The 24,917-nt window shown below is 44.3% G+C and overlaps 1 long non-coding RNA gene across 1 annotated transcript in view; it reads left to right on the forward strand.

Moving 5' to 3' along the window:
* The first annotated feature begins 5,055 nt into the window (after window positions 1–5,055).
* Window positions 5,056–24,917, forward strand: part of LOC149447424 (uncharacterized) — a 37,584-nt gene continuing 17,722 nt past the window's right edge. The window contains exon 1 of the long non-coding RNA XR_016305876.1: window positions 5,056–5,176. This is a non-coding gene — a long non-coding RNA (uncharacterized LOC149447424). The remainder of the gene's footprint in view (window positions 5,177–24,917) is intronic.

A 24,917-nucleotide genomic window follows, 5' to 3' on the forward strand; every position in this document is an offset into this window, starting at 1 on the left:
AGGCTGGAGGCAACTGTGAGGGTCGGGGCTCCTGGAGCTGTCCGCAGTGTGTGGTGGTGGGGATGATCCCGTACGATGGCGCTGTCACCGGGGAGGATGGACACCCCCAGTCCTCATTGTCCTCATTGCGGTGTGCCGGGTTTGGAGCACATATTGTATCATGGAGTGTACACACCGCCCCTCCCCCCGGTTATCTGTGTCAGGGATTGTTATCACACCAAACAAGCCTGCCAGTGCAGGGGCCCGGCTCTTCTATAGGGCCCCCTGGGGTGTACCGTACATCCGGAGAGCCGTGTACAGACCTGAACCTTGGAGGGCAGGAGGCCCTGGCAGGTTTTTATTCTTGCTGTGACCCATTGGAGAGATTTCTCTCACTTCCTGTCTTAGTGACACAACAGGAAGTGGTGGCACTACAGCAGGGTCTAAATGCCAGGAGGCGGGCATTCTGATCATGTGACCGCTGTGTTTGACAGTCACATGATTGGAAAGCTTGCGATGGAAGGTATGCACTGGGGGCTTTCCATTTCCTACCATCTCCTGTGCAGCGTACATGTATACCTTGGGCAGGAAGAGGTTAAAGAGCGGTCGGGCTGTCTGTGGTCACCATCACAGGCGTGATCTCGTACTTTGATTAATGCCATACATGGGTCAAAATTGGACTGATTTTTCGTCCAAAAATCAGACCTAAGAATAATCGGCCGATTTTCGCTCTGTTAGTGGGTCAGTGGCTGATTTTCGTGGTTCCTTCCCTTTTCAGTGATTAGGCATGTTGGAAAATTTGTGAAAAACTTCCAATTTTCGACTCAATGGTGGTCAAATCGTACGATCGTTTTTCTGAAAAGAATATGCGCATGAGCCATGACCTGGAAGGAACAGAAGTTCCGCCTGTTATATGGGGTGAACTTTATGACTCGTTCAGACGATTTTTTAAATCTGATAGCACCATCGGATTACCGAGCGAACGTTTTCGATTTTCGGACGAAAAATCATTCGGAACTTGACCCATGTATGGCCTGCATTATGCTCCCTTCACACCTATGCAGTTTGTGTCTTTTCTTCCGTTTTGCAGGGCTTTTTGTAGTTAGTTTTGCATTTTTTCTACATGCATTATTCCCGCGTTTTGTTCAGCCCTTTTTGATTGTGAAAGTGGATTTTTTTTTTTTTTTTTTTGTTGCTGGGTAGAATAAAAATGCAAAAAGCAAAACGCCATAAAAACACACTACCACGCATTTCAGCAGATTCTCCATTGAACTCTATTGTAGCAAAGTGCTGCTTTTTAGCTTTTCAGGCTCCATGCACACGGGGTGTTTTAATAACGCTGGTAAACTTTGCTGTGTACAGTCACATTAAAAATGGGAGTTTTTCAGCGTACTTTAGTATTTTTGCATTAGTGTTTAGCAGCGTTTTTTTGTATTTGCGTTTTTTAGTGTTATTTTTAACCAAAAAAAGTCCAAAAACGCCATTTTGCCACTTTTGTACAGCTAAAAACTCCTATAGAAACCCACTAGTTCTGTTTTTTTTTTCCAGCCAAAAAACATTGATTACAGTCTATGTGTGCATGGACACATAGGATAACATGCTGGGGAGTTTACTGGCTGTAGAGAAAAGACGTCAAAAGCCAAAAACAGCCGCTGTAAAAACGTCCAGGGTGCATGAGGACTAAAAAAGTCCCTGACCCTTTCCAAAAAACAGCAGCTCAAAAAAGCATAGATGTGAACAAGTTCCATAGGAAACCATGTTAAATGGACTGTAGTGCTTTTCTGCAAAAAAAAAAAAAAAAAAACGCATTGGTGTGAATGGAGCCTAAACCTCCTCACATGCACTTTCTCTTCTGTTACTGCCTACAAAGTGTTAGCTGGAGTTGGTTTTAAAGTGGAACTAAATCCTCCTATCCTTTTCAGCCAAGGATGTTGGTCTTCAGCCGCCATGGTCCTGTACATGTGATCAGTTAGGACGTCAGCCATTGGATGATTTGACAGTTTGGTTGGGACACAAGCAAACATGACAGCATTCCTGGCATGTGATGGGAATGTAACCATTTTTTTAAACGGGTAAGTCAATGGGTTTGCTACAGGGGCGGACTCACCATTCGAGCACTCGGGCATTGCCCGGGGTCAGTAGGGGGCCACATGAAATGCCCCTGGCAACTTTTATAGGCTTTTTGGGTGTGCTTTGAGTGTAGGCAAAGACACAGGGGCTCCATGATCCCCTATTGCCCAGGGGCCCCATGAGTTGTCAGACCACCCCTGGTTTGGTACCATTTTAATTTCTTGGTTACGTATGTAAAGTCCATCTAAAACTGGGTACTCACTGATATGTTTTTTTTTGTTCAACCAGCAGGTTAAAAAAACCTGACAGATCCCTGTACCAACACAAGAGATGTTGCTGCGGCAATCTCCTCTGCTGTTCTATTGAATACTGACAGAGGAGAGGCTCTGTCACCTCCTTTCAGGTTGGCCAACATCCCGAAGTGAAATTTGCTGACACAACACAAAACATTTATTGACAGAGACAGGTTTTTACTGACAGTTCAGTTAGCCAAAATTACCATTTTTAGTGTAAATATAAAAATCAAACATGTAGCTAGTGTTATTTGTAATGTTCTTAAGACAGTGTTTCTGAACCTTTTTTCAGTCAAGGCACCCTTTAAAATTATGGACAGTCCCGAGGCACCCTTTAAAATTATGGACAGTCCCGAGGCACCCTTTAAAATTATGGACAGTCCCGAGGCACCCTTTAAAATTATGGACAGTTCCGAGGCACCTTTTAAAATTATGGACAGTCCCGAGGCACCCTTTAAAATTATGACAGTCCCGAGGCACCCTTTAAAATTATGGACAGTCCCGAGGCACCCTTTAAAATTATGACAGTCCCGAGGCACCCTTTAAAATTATGGACAGTCCCGAGGCACCCTTTAAAATTACGACAGTCCCGAGGCACCCTTTAAAATTATGGACAGTCCCGAGGCACCCTTTAAAATTATGGACAGTCCCGAGGCACCCTTTAAAATTATGGACAGTTCCGAGGCACCTTTTAAAATTATGGACAGTCCCGAGGCACCCTTTAAAATTATGACAGTCCCGAGGCACCCTTTAAAATTATGGACAGTCCCGAGGCACCCTTTAAAATTATGGACAGTCCCGAGGCACCCTTTAAAATTATGGACAGTCCCGAGGCACCCTTTAAAATTATGGACAGTCCCGAGGCACCCTTTAAAATGATGACAGTTCCGAGGCACCCATTTTAAAATATGAAAAACTATTCTAGTAGTTTTTTATAATGCAGCAACATGGATGACATCCAACATTAGAGGTGATTTTTTCTTCCAAAGCAAATACACTTTTGCACACTGGTACTGACTAATATTCCAAGGTTTCTCTTCCCCCACAGTTTTTCTCCATCACTGAGCTAATGTGACTCCAGCACTGATGTAGAGGGTCAAATTAGGATGCTGTGCAGGCGGCAGACATCCTCCTTATCGACTGATAATGTCATTGGTTGTCAGGATACCGGCGGCTAGTAGGTCGTAATGTGCACAATGAAAATCTTAGAAAGGCTGGCTTAAGGTTTAACAAAAGGCAAAAAACATGTTCCTCCTTTTACATGAAGGCCAGGTTAATATTATCCAGCACAGTGTTCCTCCTCCTGTCAAGTCTGATGTAAGGGGCTATGCTGCAGACTCTAGTGTAAAGCCCCCAGATTCCTCCCCCCCCCCTTACACGAGAGCTCCCTTTTACATCACAATCCACAGAGTTCCCCCTTACATCAGACTCCAGAGTTCCCTTTTACATCACAGTCCACAACGTTCTCTCGTACATCACAGTCCGCAGGGTTCACCCTTACAGTGTAAGGAGGAACTCTGCAGACCTTAATATAAAGGGGAACTATGATGTAAGGTGGTCTCTGGTCACCAGAGCACCTCCTTACATCAGAGTCCACAGTGATCTCAACGGACATTTAGCCCCTGTTCACACTGATGCGATTTGTCAGTTCAAGTCTCACCCAATTTGAAAAGTAGTTCCTGCACTACAAACTGTTCATAAATTTACAGAGAGTTGTCGACGTTGCCCCCTTCCCCCCACCAGATTGCATGTCCCTTTTTGATTTCCAGTTTTTGTGTGCCAGGCTTGAATTTATTGGTCCATCTAGCACTACTCTCCCCAGACTGACAATGCTGCTGTCCAAAGGTGTCTCCTTTGCTCCTCCATCCAGACTGGAGACACCCTAAGACTGAAAGTATGTTACTGTTCTGATCATCAGGTGAAAATAAAGGAAAAAGAAGTCTAAGAGAGGGAAACTAATGCAACCAACACATCTAGGGCTTGGTAAGCTACAATATGTTACATTTTTATTTTTGGTTTAATTCAAAATAACATAAATGGCAAATGCAGCTTACGACAAAAAAAAAACAAAACAGCACAATTCCGAAAACAACTTAGGGAAGAATTGCAAAAACTAATACAGATCTCAGCATACAGTAGTTTTCACACAAAGGCATTAGTGTGGCCTGAGAAGGGATACATTGTGGCAGGGGCGGACTGACTATTCGAGCACTTGGGCACTGCCCGAGGGCCCGGGGTCAGTAGGGGGCCCCATGAAATGCCCCTGGTACCTTTTTTATAGGATTTTTTGAGTGTGGGCAAGGACACCGGGGCCCCATGATCCCCTATTGCCCAGGGGCCCAATAAGTTGTCAGTCCGCCCCTGCATTATGGCATTAGATATGTGGAAACCAGAATTACTTTTGAGTGTAACTTTAAAGATGAGGAAATGTATAATTAACACGGGTGCTACAAGGGTGGATTTGGGTATTCAAAGGAAGAGGGCTTAGGGAGGGAGAAATGGGATAAAGTCATGGCTGGGGTGTATGCTGTCATGTCTAGTAATGTCTCCTTCTCGTAATTTGCTTGAGGTTTATATCATTGTATCTGTATACACAGTACACAAAGATTATGTTTTGTACTGTTTTGTACTTTTACTGTTGCTTCAAAACAAATAGTTTGTGTTACTGATTAACCTATGCACACACATGCTGCATGCTTGTGTGCGTCTGTGTGTTTGACACTGAATTATATCTGCAGAGACAAAAAAGCAGAGAGAATCAGCATTCATGCACATATACTTGGTGGGGCTCCGTGGGCTTTGCTAAGACTCCCAAGAAGAGGACTGGCAACAAGGTAACTGCGATCTAGCTGTTGATTGTGACCATAGTGGTCATTCTGTCTCTCAGACCTCAGATCAGAGCTGCAGTAGGCTGAAGGATGTCTGGCAAGACCTGATTCTAGCTCCGGAGAAGATGTTTGTACTGGAAGGAGAGTATTTTTGCTTGTGGGAGGGGAATCTGTGTATTTTACCCCTGACCTCTGCACTGTGTGTTATACATTACTTATCTCTGCATTGTGCGTTACTACTGACGTCTGCACTTTGCATTACATTTTACTGGCCCTTACACTACAAAATATCACTGACCTCTAAGCTCTGTGTTACTTGCTACTAACCCCTGCACTTTGTTTTACTTCTAAACTCTGCATTATATACATTTGACCCCTGCAATCATCGTTACTTCTGACCCCTGCACTGTGCATTACAATCTACTGACTTCTGAACCCCGCAGTGTATACTATTGACCTCTGTCCTTTGCTTTACTTACTCCTGACCCCTGCACTCTGCATTACTTACTCCTGACCCCTGCACTCTGCATTACTTACTCCTGACCCCTGCACTCTGCATTACTTACTCCTGACCCCTGCACTCTGCATTACTTACTCCTGACCCCTGCACTCTGCATTACTTACTCCTGACCCCTGCACATGGCATTATGAACTACTGGCCCCTGAACTGTGTGTTACTTCTGACTCCTGCACTCTGCCGTATATATTACTGACCTCTGCCCTGTGTGTTACATGCAACTGAGCTCTGCACTTTATGTTACATACTACTGACTCCAGAGCTCTGCGTTACATACTACTGGCCCCTGGATTCTTAGAACCTTCCTAGGTTATCTTTAAAAAGCATGCTGGACCATGGTAATCTTTGATCTCTTCCATATTGGTCAGGTAGATCTCCATCTCTATAGGGTTGCCTATCCCTGAATAATTATAGCCTCGGAGAATGGGCAGCACAGTGGCTAAATGTTTAGCACTTCCTCCTGGCAGTACTAGGGTCATTGGTTCGAATTACAACCATGGCACCACCTGCCTGGAGTTTGCATGTTCTCCCTGTGCCTGCGTGGGTTTCCTCCGGATACTCCGGTTTCCTCCCACACTCCAAAGACATGCTGGTAGGTTAATTGGATCCTGTATAAATTGGCCCTAGTATGTGTATGTATGAATGTAAGTTAGATTGTACGCCCCTTGAAGGTTAGGAACTGATGTGAATGTACGGTATATATGTAAAGCCCTGCGCAAATTGACGGCGCTATATAAGTACCTGAAAGAAATAAATAAAAATAAAATAGGAGTCTCAGACACCAGGGTGTGGTGGCTAAAACAAGAACCAACTCAGTGGAGCACCAGCTTTTTGTGGGACAGGAAAGAAGATTTCAGAAACCCACATTATTGCAGTGCCAGCAATGGGGAAATAATGGGGAAAATGACAGGACTAGCAAGTATAATGGTTCAGCATCCTACACACAGCCAATGACATCTAATAGCACATATTATTAATGCCTACAATAGCTGTTTACTGTTCTGTCGCCAAAGTATTCAGAACAATCAATATGCCCTTCTCCAGTCCTAATCTCCCCACACCTGCCTTCATTTATAAATGCAAGAGCTGCCCAAGGGGTTATTAGCTGACTTCTCTCCCTCGCCAGCCACCCAAACAGGGCCAAATGCAGAGGTTGTGGCTATTAACAAGGCTTAAAGAGAGGAATTGTATGGAGTGGCATGTCCCTTTAGCTACAATAGACATACATAATTCACTTAAGTGTCTCCTTTACATAAAGATTACTGCAAAATGATAGTGGTATAAAATAAATGATAAACCTTATTCTTGATTCAGTGGAGTATTTTAGCATTTTACTTGCATTTTATAACAGTACTATAGAAGTGAATTTTATAGCACTTAGATTAAAATGTGTTTCACCCCCTCCAGTAACTACGCAAATAGATGAAGCTGGAAAAAAATGCATTACAGTGTGATGTGACTTGTAAGTAATTTCCACGTAAACCTGCCTTGTTAAAATATTTTTCATGTTCTCCACTAGAGGGATTAGATGAGTTTGGAGAATGTTATATAAGTACTGCATTTCAGTGCACTGTTGTATGTAATATTATTAATATTATTATTATACAGGATTTATATAGCGCCAACAGTTTGCTCAGCGCTTTACAATATAACGGGAGACAATACAGTTCAATACAAGAGGGAAAGGAGGGCCCTGCTCCTTGGAGCTTACAATCTAGGAGGACATAGGGACCAGGGGCAGACTGACCATTTGGGAACTCGGGCACTGCCTGAGGGCCCGTGGGTCAGTAGGGGGACCCATGAGATGCCCCTGGTACCTTTCATGGGCTTTTTTGGGTGTGGTTTAACTGTGGGTGAGGACACAGGGGCCCCATGATCCCCTATTGCCCGGGGGCCCCATGAGTTGACAGTCCGCCCCTGATAGGGACATTTGAATTGGTCAAAGTCTACTGGAAACATACACTGATATCCATGTAAACCCTGGTGCTGATTACCATTGTTATAAGGATGATTTGTTGTTTTGATGTGACTATATCTTTATGTATCCAGGTGAAAGGATCATGCACCTTGATCCCCAATGCATATTTGCAACATTAATGTTATGGAGGGTGTGCTGAAAAGAATAAATGTGCAAAAATGCTTCTATGTTTTAAAGTATAACTAAAGGCACATCTTTTTTTTTTGGATAGAGGGGAGATGGATTAGAACACGTCAGTTTCTATTGCAGTCTGTGCCCCGTTAAGGAGATTCATCCCCTCTATTTGTCCTGTTTACTTTTATCATCGGAAGTGAGAGTAAAGAAAATACCAAACTTTGGATTGTCTCCAGAAAAGAAATAGAAGTGAAATCTTCCAATGGGGACACGATTTCTGGTGACCTGGGCATCCCCAAAAGATTCCCTTAAATTGTAGGGATTTCCTCTTACTTCCTGTTGGGCTATGGGACAGGAAGTGAAGGTTAATCCCCCCAATGGGACAAAGAGGGCAAAAATAAACATTACAGGGGTTATAACCCTCCCATTATACCTTGTTTTCTTTACTTTTCTCTGCAGGATGCAGTAGTGTTTGTTGCATGCACATGGGCAGCACAGTGGCTAAATGGTTAGCAGTTCCGCCTGGCAGTACTAGGGTCGTTGGTTCGAATCCCAACCACGGCACCACCTGCCTGGAGTTTGCATGTTCTCCCTGTGCCTGCGTGGGTTTCCTCTGGGTACTCCAGTTTCCTCCCACACTCCAAAGACATGCTGGTAGGTTAATTGGATCCTGTCTAAATTGGCCCTAGTATGTGTATGTATGAATGTGAGTTTGGGACCTTAGATTGTACGCCCCTTGAGGGTTAGGGACTGATGTAAATGTACAATATATATGTAAAGTGCTGCGTAAATTGACGGTGCTATATAAGTACCTGAAATAAACAAATAATGATATGTCTTCAGCTTCATCGCATGAGCCTTGTGTGTTATATACCTCTAATTTTGGCTGTAGTAATGCTTAGGTGAGTTATATAACATTGTTATCAATGTGACAATATCTTAGCCACAAGGAGAAGTTCTTGTACCTCCATTGTACACAGAACCAAGCTAGTCAAAAATAATTTGCGGGTATTGGCCACATGTCCTCCATATTTACAGCCTTATGGTGGGGGAGCCCCTGTATTCTTTAACCCATTCCAGCCCAGCATAGGCTGGCTGAGGCACCATGGGCACCAGATTTTCACTTGGATACCAAGACAGAGGCATCCCCCGGGAGACCCCCCCCCCACCTAGCTTGACCAGCACCACCCAGGAGCTTGTCCCTTACCTTCATTAGATCTTTTGTCGATGGACCCCAGCTGCAGCCTCTCCAGCACAGCCTTTTGGTTCTAGAAGACATTCCCATCAGAGGTTTGGAGAGGGAAATGGCAGTATGACAGCCTTTTAACACTTTACTGGGACACAGTTGTTTTTATAGTAACATGCTTCTGTCATCTAATATGGTGATGGCTCAATCCTTTGTTTACAAACAGATAACAGCTGAGCAGAGAGCCAACTAAAGAAGCATTCCACACCTTTACAGGATTTTGTCAGAGTCCTACATCCCATACCCAGGGGATGTGAGTAGTCCCATTTCTCCTGCAGCTGTCCTTCCACTTCCTTGCTATTTTTGGAACACCCCACTCGCTACTCTGGAGACTTCTAGGGGCTCCTTAGGCACCTACACCTCCTACTCTTGCTACAGGGTCCCCAACCTTCACTACTAAGCCAGTCATCTTCTGTGCCCTTACTCTACAGTGTTAAATCACCCACCCTCTTTGTTGCATCACCACCCTACCATGTCATCTAAAATATCCTGGTATATATATTCAGGGTGCAACTCATCTCCTCTACCTTTGCTTAATCCTAGACATCCTTCAATTCCTTCCTGGGAACAACCTCAGACCATGCTAAAACAACTGCAAAAAATCTGGGAAATGGCTCCTGTACCATCAGTAATACAGACACCTAAAATCTTTGTTGATTACAACAAGAATTTTTGCACTAAAACAAAAAAAATTATTATTACAAAAAGGACTGAGACAATGTTCTGTTCATCCCACAAAACTGTAAGAATCTGCATGGGAGTTGGCAGCCTGTGTCTAACTGACTAAGCCATATGGTTCTGTCTTTGCTATGTGAGAAAAGAGGGGTGTTTCTATCCTCAGACTCCTTCTGAAGTGAGTGGAATCTGTTCTCGCATACTATTCAGGTCTATTTTACAAAATTGCCTGCAAGTGATAGAATTAAAATCATTCATCTGCAATCTTTCAAATTTACCTGATTGAAAAGAAAACTGAAACATATTTTTGTAAATGTTTCTTTAGCCATGAGCATAATAAATCAAAATATACACAAAACACTATACATTTACCTTTTTAAAATATGCTCCTTAAAATGTGTGAAGAGGTTGTAAGATCTGAACACATTTGAAGTAATGTAGATAAATATACAGATAATTAATTTTCTTCCCTTTCATGTGAGTCCTTGTTTTGTATAGATTGAAGTCTCATGAAACAATCCTACGGGTATTCATTTTAAACACATTTGTATAACAAACTGTGATCACTGTTGGTGCTAATTAGCCTGTAATGATGTGAAATTTCATACCAAAAAAAAAGCTAAGATTGTGCAAATAAATGATGGACTGTGAACCTAAATCACAACAGTTTGCATTTTTTTTATATACATTGCTGTCTGTGATCTTATGTCTGTATCATAAAAGTCCAGGCTCTGCTGAAAACTGAACGTCCTGGTTTCTGTCTATGGCAGCAGAGGTCAATGTCCTTAAAATAGGGGGCCTCAAGTGTGGCCCTAACACCACCAAAGGGCTGCACATAATAGTAAGTTTAAAGCTAAACACCAGGTATGATCTCTATTGCATAATTTCATTGGTCCAGCTTGGCACAATGTAAATATGCATATCTCATACACTATATTGCCAAAAGTAAAGGAATACCCCTCCTAATCATTGGATTCAGGTGTTCCAATCACCTCCATAGCCACAGGTGTATAAAATCAAGCACCTAGGCATGCAGACTGCTACAAACATTTATGAAAGAATGGGTTGCTCTCGGGAGCTCAGTGAATTCAAACGTGGTACCGTGATTGGTTGCCACCTGTACAATAAGTCCATCTGTGAAATTTCCTTGCTACTAAATATTTCACGGTCAACTGTTAGTGGTATTATAACAAAGTGGTAGTAACTGAGAACAACTGCAACTCAGCCATGAAGTGGTAGGCCATGTAAAATGACAGAGCGGATGCTAAAGTGCGCAGAAGTCGCCAACTGTCTACAGAGTCAATAGCTAAAGACCTCCAACCTTTGTGTGGCCTTCAGATTAGCACAACAGTGCGTAGAGAGCTTCATAGAATGGGTTTCCATGGCTGAGCAGCTGCATCCAAGCCTTACATCACCAAGTGCAATGCAAAGCATCAGATGCAGTGGTGTAAAGCACGCCACCACTGGACTCTAGAAGAGTGGAAATGTGTTCTGTGGAGTGACAAATCACGGCTCTCTGTCTTCCAATCTGATGGACGTGTCTGGGTTTGGCGGTTGCCAGGAGAACGGTACTTGCCTGACTGCATTGTGCCAAGTGTAAAGTTTTGTGGAGGGGGGATTATGGTGTGGGGTTGTTGTGTCAGGGGTTGGGCTTGGCCCCTTAGTGAAAGGAACTCTTAAGGTGTCAGCAAACAAAGATATTTTAGACAATTTCATGCTCCCAACTTTGTGGGAAGAGTTTGAGGATGGCCCCTTCCTATTCCAAAATGACTGCACACCAGTGCACAAAGCAAGGTCCATAAAGACATGGATGAGCGAGTCTGGGGTGGAGGAACTTGACTCAACCTCATAGAACACCTTTGGGATAAATTAGAGCGGAGATTGTGAGCCAGGCCTTTTCATCCCACATCAGTGCCTGACCTCACAAATGCGCTTCTGGAAGAATGGTCAAACATTTCCATAGACACACTCCTAAACCTTGTGGACAGGTTTCCCAGAAGAGTTGAAGCTAGTATAGCTGCAAAGGGTGGGCCAACTCAATATTGAACCCTACGGACTAAGACTGGGATGCCATTAAAGTTCATGTGTGTGTAAAGGCAGGTGTCCCAATACTTTTGGCAATATAGTGTATCTGATGGGCTGCTGGGGAAGCTGACAATCACTATCATTGATCCTTCATGTTCTGTGCTAAGCAGCTTCCCCTCTTCATACTGGCGAAATGCCTCAATTGCATAGCACCTCCACCATTCACATGTTTTATTTCAATGAATACAAGATGTTCTCTGATTGGAAGAGGTGGAGATCATGATGTCACTGCCCCTCTTCTCCTCCTTGTCCACAACTGGAGAGGCACATTTCTAACAGTTTATGTATTTTTTGTCCAGGATGTTAATCCATAATTTAATGTTAAAAGTGAACTTTTTATAAGTACTTCAAGCAACATTTGGCAAGTCATCGATTTCAGTTATGAGAATTTTCATATGAAATGTTGCATGAACAATCTTTCGAAAAAAATCTACTAGTTTATTGCCAGCTTAAATTTTAGTGAAGTCCTGTCCATGACAGCAGAAGTGGGCTTTCTGAAAGGGTACACTGATGTGTGGCTCAGGAACTTGTGGTGCCTAATGTTGCCTCTGTGTGGTGCTATTGAAGAGCGACCAGAAACTTGGTGAAATTTCTTCCTCTCTACAATAAAAAAACAGTGCTGTTTAACTCACAGTCTATAAATGATATTTTCTTATTATATTCTCACCAGATGAAGAGACCCTTATGAAAAGTGGGTCTAATGAAGCGTGCTGTCATATAAATGTGCGTCTTGTCTTTATTCCATACATTTGATCTCTTCCTTGTGTGATTCTCTCATCCCATGTAAATAAATTTAAAAAAATGATATATAGTGTAGTAAATGCCAATAATTTACACACACACCCAAAAACGTGTATTGTGCTCACATTTAGATGAGTGCCATGTGCCACATTAAATACTGTGTCATGTGTCACATCCCAGTGCTTCTCCATGTGACACCACTCTGTTCTCTAGTTGTCTACTCTTACCCCATCAACAAATGAATCTTGCATATATCATATAATTGCCATCCACATTCTTCCTTGTACCATCCACAGTAAAAGATAACTAACCAAAAAAACCCCAAAAAACTAAATAGTGTAATATCTCTTTAAATAATATTAATGTCTCAAAAAATACACTCACATTTTAATATGCATTATAGTGCAATACATATCCGCCATGTGCACCCCAACATTCTCCTAAAACAATGCACCTTATCAAACTTTCAATCCCATTAGCAAGGGCTCTATATGCACAGTTCATATGCTCCAATCTCTGCTCTCCGTTCGCTCACGATGTTGTCCATAGAGTATTATAGCAAGAACCATGTAGAACATTAAAGAAGGACCATAGTGTAGCAATTAAAAGCATAAAACAACATGTATTAGCTCCTCCTATGCATTTACATGAACCAGTTACATTGAAAGACATGTAAACCAATTAAAAAATGGCCACCGCAGCACTTCCAGCATGTGTCTGATGTCACCTCCTGGCGCGTTTTATTGCTCTCAGCCTTAGTGAGTACTTTTTCTGTCTTGGGAAGCGTCCTCTTTAACTCCATATTATTCTCCCGATGTTTTAAAAAAAAAAAAAAAAAAAAATATATATATATATATATATATATATATATATATATATATTTTTTTTTTTTTATTAAGGTAAACTTAATGCAAGTAGTTCTTCCTGTTTAGCAGTGCTACACACGTTTGCTGACGTGGTCTAAAACAGACGTCAATTTGACCCCGCTAACCATTACAAAATTGAGCTACTGTTCCATAGATGAAAATTTTCTAACAGAATACTATTGATGTATGGCCAGCTTTAGTGCCATTATATTACTTTATATTCTCACTGAAAATACATTATAATTTGCCTTTAACTTGTAATGAGATTGAGATGGGGTCATCCATGCGGGTTGGGCTATAGCCAAGTCTGCAACATATAACATCAATACTAATATTTCTTCTGGCCAGCAAACAAACTTTGACAAGAATACTGTAACTAAGGAAATGTAGGGATCACCTTGCACACAAGCACAAGGGCAGAGGAATGCCGCATCATATCATTCTGATTTGTTTCTTGCTCTTCTGACACTATGCTGACCAGCCTGTCCAGAAAAATGTGTCACATCAGCAGTTTCTGCTCTGTGTGAGATGCGTGGTCCAAAGCAGGAGTGTAAATGCATGTGTCTTATAGAAACGTTACCCTGGCTAGCTTTATGGTAGATCTTAACCCCCCACCAACAACCAAAATGATTCTGTAATCTCTATGTAATTTTACCGTCATGTTCAATGTTTTTAAATTTGCAGTTTACCACTAAAGCGGTACCCCCCCCCCTCCCCCCATATGCTTTTTTGCTCCCTCTTTCCTGTATTCTTGCATTCTCTTCAATACAAATACCCACACAGTAAATCCAGCATTGTCCTGCTGCAATCTGCTGTTCTGGTGACATACATCAGGTCCCAAACTGCCATCTTGCTTCTCTTGAGCTGCCTTTTCCAGGTGCAAGCAGCTAGCTACCGATGACGCGCCGTACCCACCCTTCGCTCTGTCGATTCTGCAGCCTCCTGGAAGATGTGATATGGATATCCCAGGAGGCTGCAAGACCAGGTACACATCATTCTGGCATAGGCCAGAATAGCTGGAGAGGTTGGAGTAAAAAAACAAAAAGATTAAAAAAAACTCAAATTCTACTTGGGCTTGGGTGGTGTTAAAATGGAACTAAATCCCTTTTGGCAGTTAGGTTCCACTTTAAAATAATGTTTGTTTCCTTCCATGAAGGACCTCGTGAACTTCTTTTATTAAAGTGACAAAGCTTTGTCTCCCTGTTGGGCTTCTGCATTGTCACTCATTTGTGTTTCCAATGGAGACTACAAGTGGCCATTTCAACAGATGGTACACAGGCAAGGTCCACTGTTGTCACCATCAGGAAACCTGCATTGAGAAATGCCGTGCAGCGATATCTGGAGTGCATGTAGGCAGTAAGTGGCTTCAGAGCGACTGCAAGAGTACAGCAGCACTGAGATACAGCATTGGAAAAAAAAAGGTGAAAACAATTATGTTTTTGATATTTAATTTCAATTCTGTTTACATTTAACTGTAAGAAACAATGTCAGTTTGCCCATGAGATTCTCTTTTGCACCAGTGCAAAATACCTGATGTTTCCAGCTACACAGCAACATCAGACCTCCTCCAGTGAGACAGTGCACTTGTCTAGCAGTCCATCAGTGGGACTGAATGGTGGAGGGATTCATTTTACCACTCCCTCTCGACTCTGATACCAGCCATCACCAGGCATTTTGGTGCTAGCGGGACAGAGAAAGAATCAGCAGGCGTTGGCTGGGAAAGTCAGTATCAGTGAGTCTGGATGGCATATGCAATACATTAACAATATTGTTGGAATGGATGTAAAAATTGCAGAAGCCAGCAGGAAAATTGCTGACTGAACAGCAGCTGCTTCCAATCAGATGCAGCTGCCATTCCGGTATTCTGACAGCTGGTGGTGCAGAAATATTTACAGTTGTGTTCAAAATAATAGCAGTCAGACATCACTAACCTGATCAACCACTGTGTCGGAGATCGCCGCGCCGCTGGGCTCGGCGCAGGCGCAGTACACCTCCCTGTACACGGGCGCCGGGACTTGGCCGACCGCGGCAATCAGGTTCGCGCATGCGCAGTAGTGACCACGGGCGCGCCTGGCACCAATGACAGCGCAGGGCGGGATATTTAAACGGCCCTGAGCTGTCATTCAGTGCCTTTTGGTCTCCTTGTATCCTGTGAACCTGTTGTAGTAAGTTGCTGACCCGGATTGTGCCCTGACCTTGCTGTTTTCTCCTGTTCTTGACCCTTGCTTGCCTGACCTCTCTCCTGAATGCCCCCTATTGGATCTGACCTGCTGTTGCTGACCTGGCGTGTGACCCGACTATTCTTTGCCCGCTGCTCTGTACCGCACCGTCCCCATAGTTACCGACCCAGCTTGTATGACCTTGCACTTGCTCAGCCATCCATCCATCCATCATCCGTCCCTCTCAACGGGGTCTCCAGACCTCCTCATACCTGGCTCTCTCCCGTGGGAGCCCCTGGCAAATACCCCTACCACTGACGGGTGTCCTCAGTAGTCACGACCTGGTCCTGGGGTACTCCAAGTCCATCCCCACCATCAGGGGCCCTGGTGAACAAGTACTCTGGGGCTTAGACTCCGTGCGCTGGGAACATCCGATCAGTGGAGTGCTAGTGGTACCGCCGGGCGGTCCCTTACAAGGTCATATTGTTGTTCATGAGATGTGTGGCCTCACATCCCAATTTGTTCATGAGATTTGTGGCACTCACATCCCAATTTGCCATTGGTACCAGAACTATTTCAGAGCCTAAAAGCTGCGGTTATATTCACAAAGCTTGATTTAAGGGGGGCCTATAACCTGGTACGCATAAGAGAGGGGGACGAGTGGAAAACGGCTTTCCGTACCCGGTTTGGCCACTTTGAATACCTGGTCATGCCATTTGGGCTGTGCAATGCACCAGCCACCTTCCAACATTTCGTGAACGACATCTTCAGGGATTTTTTTGGATGTCTTCGTTATCGTCTACTTGGACGACATACTAATTTTTTCACCCTCTCTAGAGGATCATAGGATACATGTGGCAAAAGTATTGGGGCGGTTGCGGCAGCATGGGTTATATGCTAAGGCGGAGAAATGTTGCTTCGAGCAATCTAGCATCACGTTTCTAGGCCTGATTATCTCCACTGCGGGGGTCGCGATGGACCCCCAGAAGGTCTCTGCAATTTTAAATTGGCCTGAACCCACGGACAAAAAAGGTGTCCACCGGTTTATAGGGTTCGCAAACTTTTATCGGAAGTTCATCAAGAACTTCTCGGGTCTGGTCTCCCCCATTACTCAACTAACCAAACTTGGAACCCGGTTCAAATGGACACCGGAGGCTCAAAAAGCTTTCAAGGCTCTGAAAAAGCTATTTACCTCGGCACCCATCCTGGGCCACCCGGACGCGGCCCTGCCCTACATCTTGGAGGTAGATGCATCGGAGAATGCGGTAGGATCCATCCTGTCTCAGCGGAAAGGCACCAAAGAGTTACTCCATCCCGTAGCATTCTTCTCGAGGAAACTCACCTCAGCAGAGAAGAATTACGATATCGGTGATCGAGAGCTGCTGGCTATCAAAGCAGAGCTAGAGGAATGGAGGTACCTGCTGGAAGGTGCCTCACACCCCATATTGATTTTCACAGACCACAAGAATCTGGAATATCTGAGGACTGCCAAGCGTCTACGCCCACGGCAGGCAAGATGGGCCCTGTTCTTTTCCAGATTTAATTTTCACATTACTTACAGGCCCGGATCTAAAAATACGAAGCCCGACGCACTATCTCGTATGTATGAGGACTCCGAAGAAGAACTGGTACCCGACACTATCTTGTCTTCAGGGAACTTCTTGGCGCTCCAGACGGACCTTCGCTCCAAGTTAATAGAAGCATCTACGGCCACACCAACCCCAGTTGGGGTATCCCTCCAGAACAAGGGGGGACTCCTGTGGAAGGAAGATTCAATCGTGGTACCTGAGGAAGTCCGGACCCTGGTTTTGGGGCATTGCCACGATCACCCGCTGGCAGGTCACTTTGGCCCAGTCAAGACTCTGGAGCTTCTCCGGCGCTCGTTTTGGTGGCCAAACATGGCTAAGGATTGCAAGTGCTACGTGAGATCCTGTACCATCTGCCAGAAGAGCAAACCATCGAGGAGCAAAGCCTGGGGGCTGTTGCGACCTTTGCCGATTCCCGAACGGCCTTGGCAGAAGATCGCGATGGACTTCATAGTCGAGCTCCCACCGTCGCAAGACCACACAGCAATTCTGGTGGTCATTGATCGCCTATCCAAAATGGCTCACTTCGTGCCACTAAGGAAGTCTCCGTCAGCAGCCGAGACGGCACGAATATTTATCCGGGAGATCGTTAGACTTCATGGAGTACCTGAGGACATCGTCTCTGATCGAGGGGTCCAGTTTACATCTAAGTTTTGGAGGGCTCTGTGCAAGGCCCTGGACATCAAGTTGTCCCTCTCCTCCGCGTTCCACCCTCAGACCAACGGTCAGACCGAGAGGACGAACCAGACCCTGGAGCAATACTTGCGTTGCTACACGTCTTTCCTGCAGGATGATTGGTTGTCACTCTTACCCCTGGCGGAGTTCGCTTATAACAACGCAAGCCATTCAGCAACGGGGCAGTCCCCATTCTTTTCGAATTATGGGTTTCACCCTGTCTTTCTCCCTGATTTGGTCTCTGAATGCCCAGTTCCAGCAACGCAGGATGCGTTGACTTTCTTCTCCGCCAATAACAAATTACTCCAGGAAGCCATCGCTCGGGCCCAAGAGGACAATAAGAAGGAGTTTAACAAGAAACGAAGAGGGGATTTGGCGTTGCGGCCTGGGCAGAAGGTGTGGTTGGCCACAACCAACTTAAAGATGCTTTGTCCCTCGAAAAAATTGGGACCTAAATTTGTGGGGCCTTTTCAGGTAAAGCGGATGGTCAACGAAGTGGCATATGAGCTTATCCTTCCGGACACGTTCAGAATTCATCCAGTCTTCCATGTATCCCTGCTGAAGCCAGTGATCCCAGATGCCTTCCCAGAACGAGAATCCAGACCCCCAGAGGCCATAACGGTCGAAGGACAAGAGGAATTTGAGGTGGAAACGATCCTTAAGTGCCGAAGAAGGGGGGGCCAGACCCAATTCCTAATTAAGTGGAAGGGCTATGGTCCTGAGGACAATTCCTGGGAACCGGCTCATAATGTCCACGCACCTAGACTAGTCCGGGAGTTTCTTCGTGATCACCCGTGGTGGAGAGATCGGGTGGGCATCCGGAGGTTGCCCGTAGGGGGGGGGCAGTGTCGGAGATCGCCGCGCCGCTGGGCTCGGCGCAGGCGCAGTACACCTCCCTGTACGCGGGCGCCGGGACTTGGCCGACCGTGGCAATCAGGTTCGCGCATGCGCAGTAGTGACCACGGGCGCGCGCCTGGCACCAATGACAGCGCAGGGCGGGATATTTAAACGGCCCTGAGCTGTCATTCAGTGCCTTTTGGTCTCCTTGTATCCTGTGAACCTGTTGTAGTAAGTTGCTGACCCGGATTGTGCCCTGACCTTGCTGTTTTCTCCTGTTCTTGACCCTTGCTTGCCTGACCTCTCTCCTGAATGCCCCCTATTGGATCTGACCTGCTGTTGCTGACCTGGCGTGTGACCCGACTATTCTTTGTCCGCTGCTCTGTACCGCACCGTCCCCATAGTTACCGACCCGGCTTGTATGACCTTGCACTTGCTCAGCCATCCATCCATCCGTCCCTCTCAACGGGGTCTCCAGACCTCCTCATACCTGGCTCTCTCCCGTGGGAGCCCCTGGCGAATACCCCTACCACTGACGGGTGTCCTCAGTAGTCACGACCTGGTCCTGGGGTACTCCAAGTCCATCCCCACCATCAGGGGCCCTGTTGAACAAGTACTCTGGGGCTTAGACTCCGTGCGCTGGGAACATCCGATCAGTGGAGTGCTAGTGGTACCGCCGGGCGGTCCCTTACACACTGTTTTTGGTAGAAATGATATTTCTACATGGCAAATAATTTACTATCAGGTGTAGTAGAGTAATAGAATCCAAGAGACCCAACAGTCATGGCATGCATGCTGCTGCCTCTGTGTAATTGAATCACTAATTGAAAGGGGCATGTTCAAAATAATAGCAATTAGTGAGGGCATTCATTCTTTGAAAAACAGGTGGCAATTATTGCCCTTATTTAAGGAAGGAAGGCAGCAAATGTTGTACATTCTGGTTACAATGCATTTCTCTCTGAAATTCTAAGGAAAACGGGTCGTTCCAGACATTGTTCAGAAGAACAGCGTACCTTGATTAAAACGTTGATTGGAGAGGGGAAAACATATAAAGAAGTGCAGAAAATGATAGGCTGCTCAGCTAAAATGATTGCAAATGCTTTAAAATGGCAAAAAAAACCTGGAATACGTGGAAGAAAGCGAAAAACTACCATTCGAATGGATAGAAGAATAGCCAAAACGGCAAGGACTCAGCCAACAATCAGCTCCAGGAAGATCAAAGAAGGTCTAAAGTTACCTGTGAGTACTGTTACAATTAGAAGACGCCTATGTGAAGCCAAGCTATCTGCAAGAAGCCCCCGCAAAGACCCACTTTTGGAAAAAAGACGTGCTGAAGAGGTTACAATTTGCCAAAGAGCACATTGACTGGCCTAAAGAGAAATGGCACAACATTGACGTTATGGAGTGGCCTGCCCAATCCCCGGATCTTAATCCAATAGAAAACTTGTGGGGTGAACTCAAAAATGCAGTTTCTGAGGCTAAACCAAGAAATAGAGAAGAACTGTGGAATGTAGTCCAATCATCCTGGGCTGGAATACCTGTTCACAGGTGCCAGAAGTTGGTTGACTCCATGCAACACAGATGTACAGCAGTTCTCAGAAACAGTGCTTATACAACTAAATATTAATTAAGTGATTCAAAGGAAAGCAAAATCTTCAAACATTTTTCAGTTTATATAGTGAATGTTTGAGTTTGTAAAGAAGAATACAAACACTATTTTTTTGAACAGTCTAATATTCAATTTTCTTCAATTTTTTTAGAGGAACAACACAAATTTGATATATTTTTCTTCATGTTTTGATTTGGAATAGAATGTGTAGTGTTCCCAATGCATTTGTGTGTATGGAAATAAAAGCTATTAGAAGGATTTTCAGCTTTATTCACTTTTTTCAACACACTGCTATTATTTTGAACACAACTGTACCTGTACCTGTACCTGTAATCAAAGTTCTTGTATACTAGTCACTGTACTATTCCCCGGCTGGTCTTTTTGAGCTGTTCTGTCCTCAAATCTTTTTCCACCTTTTTAGCAGTCACCGGGGGTCCCCCCTTTCACTTACCCCCTGCTACTCTTTAGGGAGACATGTAATGCATCACAGTTAGTGTATGGAAGATTTCAGCTTAAATCACTCACCCTCCTCGTGTGTTTCATCCAATGACCCCGCTGAATGCTCTCACCTTCAGGTCGCATAGGGTCTTTGTTTATGGAGAGGGGGGGGGGGACCCTCCAGAGTCTCTTTTATCTTCAATTGACCCGGGCTCAGTGGGTATCTTCTTGCCTTACTTTATGCCTTGGGGGTCTCGGGAATAGGGGGGGAATACACCGGTCCCCGGCCAACAGGTCCGCTCTGCTCTCCCACCGCAGAATGCCGGCCGGCTTCCCGAACTCCCAGGAGTGCTTTGCGGCCGGTCACGTGCTCGCGCCGGTTTCCCAGCATCCAATCGCTCTCTCTCCGCTAGTCACCAGCCGCTCTCCACTCTCCCCCCGCACACCTCCACCTTTCGTCCCGGGGAGCCGCCAGGCCAGGGTAAGATCCAAGCCGCAAGGCTATCTGCATGCCTCGGGAGGATCACAGGGGACCTGGGGAGGTCAGTACACGGAGCTCCGTCCGAGAGCTCCTACATTGAACTCTCCTCTGCCGCCATACTCAGGCTCCGCCCAACTGTACCTTTCTTGTGGAGAGAACTCCTTTGGTTCCTTTCAGTTCTGCCCACATAAAAAAAAAATCAAAAACTTTTTTGCCAAAGGGGTGGATCAGCCAAACAGATCGTTTCTTCAGCAGAGACTTTGTAGAAAACCTGGATCAGCATTTTACCCAGGAAATGCAAGTTTTTTAACCATTCTACTACTTGTTATTTTCCATCCATAGATTTATGTTACATTCACTTGAATCCTAGTAATAACTAATGCTTGCCATAAATACACAGATTTTCTTCTGTTCCTCCTGTAGGGGAAACAAAAAAAAATGAACAGATCCCCCCATCTGCGCCACACAATGTAGATGGACAAGTCTTCGCTGCGACTACAGTATTTTGACAGTCTGCCATCTGTCAAAATATTTAACCACTTCCAGACCGGACACTTTTACCCCCTTCCTGACCAGGGCAATTTTCAGCTTTTAGCGCTATCACACTTTGAATGACAATTGCGCGGTCATGCAACACTGTACCCAAATGAATTTTTTACCATTTTTTTTTAGATAGATAAAGCTTTATTTTGGTGGTATTTATTCACCACTGGGATTTGTATTTTTTTTGCTATATAAATGAAATGTCCAAAAAAATTTTAAAAAAGTGTTTTTTTTATAAAATTTTGCAAATAAATAATATTTCATCATAAATCTTAGCCAAAATTTATTCCGTTATTTTTTTAGTAAAAAAAAAAAATCCAAATTAGTTTATAAGCAAAAATTATAATTTTTAAACATTTTTTTTTACATTTTTATTTTATTTTTTTATATTATTATTTTTTATTTTTATTTTTTTTTTTACATACTGTCACCCTAGCAGTACAGTGTCACCATGGTGACACTGTACTACTTTTGGGGGGTGATAAAGATTTTTTTTTTTTTTTTTTACACTGATTGCTTTTACACCCATATAGGATGTAAAAGCAATCATTTCTCTTTCTCTCTGTGTGCATTCCTGCACTCATTGAGAAATACAGAGTGAGCTGTGATTGGTCACAGCTTGTCACATGGTACAAGGCTGTTGTGAATAGCCTTGTACCATGTGACCTCTGTGATCATTCACAGATTTCACACATAGTAAGCAATGATGTCACAAGTGACATCTTGCTTACTACTTTGCATGTGATCACTGATTCGCCAATCAGTGATCACATGATCGGGACCTCGTACAGAGGTCCCGTCCGACGATCGGTGTTTCACTGTGTCCGGAGGACACAGCGGGCATCGGATCGCGGTGCTGCGCGCTCCCAGGGAGCGCGCACAAGCAGGGTGCGGGGAGGCCATTTATAGACGGCCACCCGACCCTGCAGTGCCACCGTCCGGCTGTTTATATACAACGGCCGGTCGGGAAGTGGTTAAACAGTGATTTAATCTTCCGATTGAATGAACATTAGATCTGAACATCTGAATGAATGCAGGCACTGTTTGGCCAACAATTAAAAATTTTCATGCAAAGCATGTTGGCAAGAGGTGGCCAAATGGGTCAAGCACTGAGTGGATTTTGGTTGGTTTATCAAGAACTGTCCAAAATTCACACCATGTATGTTCAGCAGAGTTAAGCTTAGGCATGATTGGATGTTAGTATGAACCTGTTTGAGCCATCCCACTGGGAAGCTGTCCCTGTGGACTGCCAATCATAAGTGGCTGAGGCATTCCCTGTGCTGCCATCAAGTGCATACAAGCCCTGTGTATACATGTGGCTGCGGGGAACTGCCCACTTCTGATTGGAGGTCCGCAGGGACAGCTTCCTGGCACAATAGATTGGACTGGCACAAACTAGTGTCTGAACACACCTGAGCTAATCCCTAATGGCTAGCTTACCTTGGCAGAATACTAAGCTGTTGAGGGTGCCTGAGCTACAGTATATACTGTATGTAATGAAAAGGTGATCCAAGCTTTCCTCTGGGGATCAGGTCAAATGTTATGTTGTAACAGTATCTCATCAGAACCGATTAATGCAGATTTTGTCTACATTACATCATACAAAGTAGTGTACAGGGCAAGTCCTAACCTTTGTACTGTGGAAAGTGAGCAAACTAAACAGAGCTTGTTTTTTTATTGGAATGATCCAAATACTGCAAATAAAAACAATACTATGTTGTTACTGAACACTTAGCTCTCAACTGCCATTTATTTGCAAACTAGAAGGTCACACTTTTATTTACAGTATCAGAGACTTTAAAGTGTTGCTCAAACAAAGGCTTGTTTTTACAACTAACACAGCATAAAGCTGCCTTAGATGCTGACCTGCCATGCCTGCATGATATGGTAGCTGAATGTTTTTTCTAACAAAAGATTTTTCTGCAAACAAACAAGTTTGTATTGGGTAAGCAATAGTGACTGTCCAGGAAAATTCATCCCGTTCAATCGACTTTCCTGACATCAACATGGCAGCATACGTGTGTAGGAAAATTAAGGTATTTGACACAGTTTTCCGCTTTCCCATGGGAAGGCTTGGCCGTGAAGTGTCAAACACGGTCATGGAGGTACCTAAAAAATTCTATGTACATTCCCACATCTGACTATAAATGACCAGGTGATTATAAATGGTATAAATGATCAGATGGGCGTTTGCTAATGTCAAATACTCCAGTGCATATGTGTGGGGGAACAAAATCCACTCTCCTAACTGGATGCAATTCAATGGCCTTGCTTCTCTAGACAACTGGCGTAGTCCAAAATACAACTGTAAAAACACAGTGCTGGTAAAGACCTGATGGAACTTCCACTGGCAGATGGGTGTTATCCAGGAACCCAGAGCATGGCTGATACATTTCGAGGAAAACCCTCTTCTTCAGACCCAGAAGATTTGGATCCCTCCTAGGTACACCTCCAACAAACTGTATAATGTTATTCATTCTTCTCTATATCTATTTGTTTACTGTGGTTTGGGGGATTCATCTAATGATTCGTATGAAAAAGTGAGTTCATATAGGGGACACCATATGTGCAGTGTAGCACACCAGGCCCTGCTTTGCACATCATACTGTATCTGGAGGTGTTTCCCCAGCATTAGTATTATCAGCTGGGTATACTCCTGCGTCAGTTTTGGAGTTCCCAACACCATGTGACTGGGGCAGCACAGTGGCTAAATGGTTAGCACTTCCGCCTGGCAGTGCAAGGGTCATTGGTTCAAATCCCATCCCTGCCTGGAGTTTGCATGTTCTCCCTGTGCCTGCGTGGGTTTCCTCCCACACTCTGAAGACATGATGGTAGGTTAATTGGATCCTGTCTAAATTGGCCCTAGTATGTGTATGTATGAATGTGAGTTAGGGACCTTAGATTGTACACCCCTTGAGGGTTAGGGACTGATGGGAATGTACAATATATATGTAAAGTGCTGACGGCGCTATATAAGTACGTGCAATAAATAAATAAAAAATATGATGTGGTGTTTACCAGAAGTGCTATTTAGAACACACTTCCACTGGTGGGCATTGGCATGTGTTCTACGGTGTTAGTGGATGTGGAATGGCTTACTGTGCAGCCCCCTTTTTTTTCTGTTTGGTATCCAAGGATTAGCCAGCAGCTCGTGCACGGTTTATATGAGTTTATATGGCAGATCATCAGTATGTATG

This window comes from Staurois parvus, unplaced genomic scaffold (genome assembly GCF_062004578.1).
Source record: "Staurois parvus isolate SC_StPar_1 unplaced genomic scaffold, SC_StPar_1.0 ptg000686l, whole genome shotgun sequence".
In the NCBI taxonomy this organism is placed as follows: domain Eukaryota; kingdom Metazoa; phylum Chordata; class Amphibia; order Anura; family Ranidae; genus Staurois; species Staurois parvus.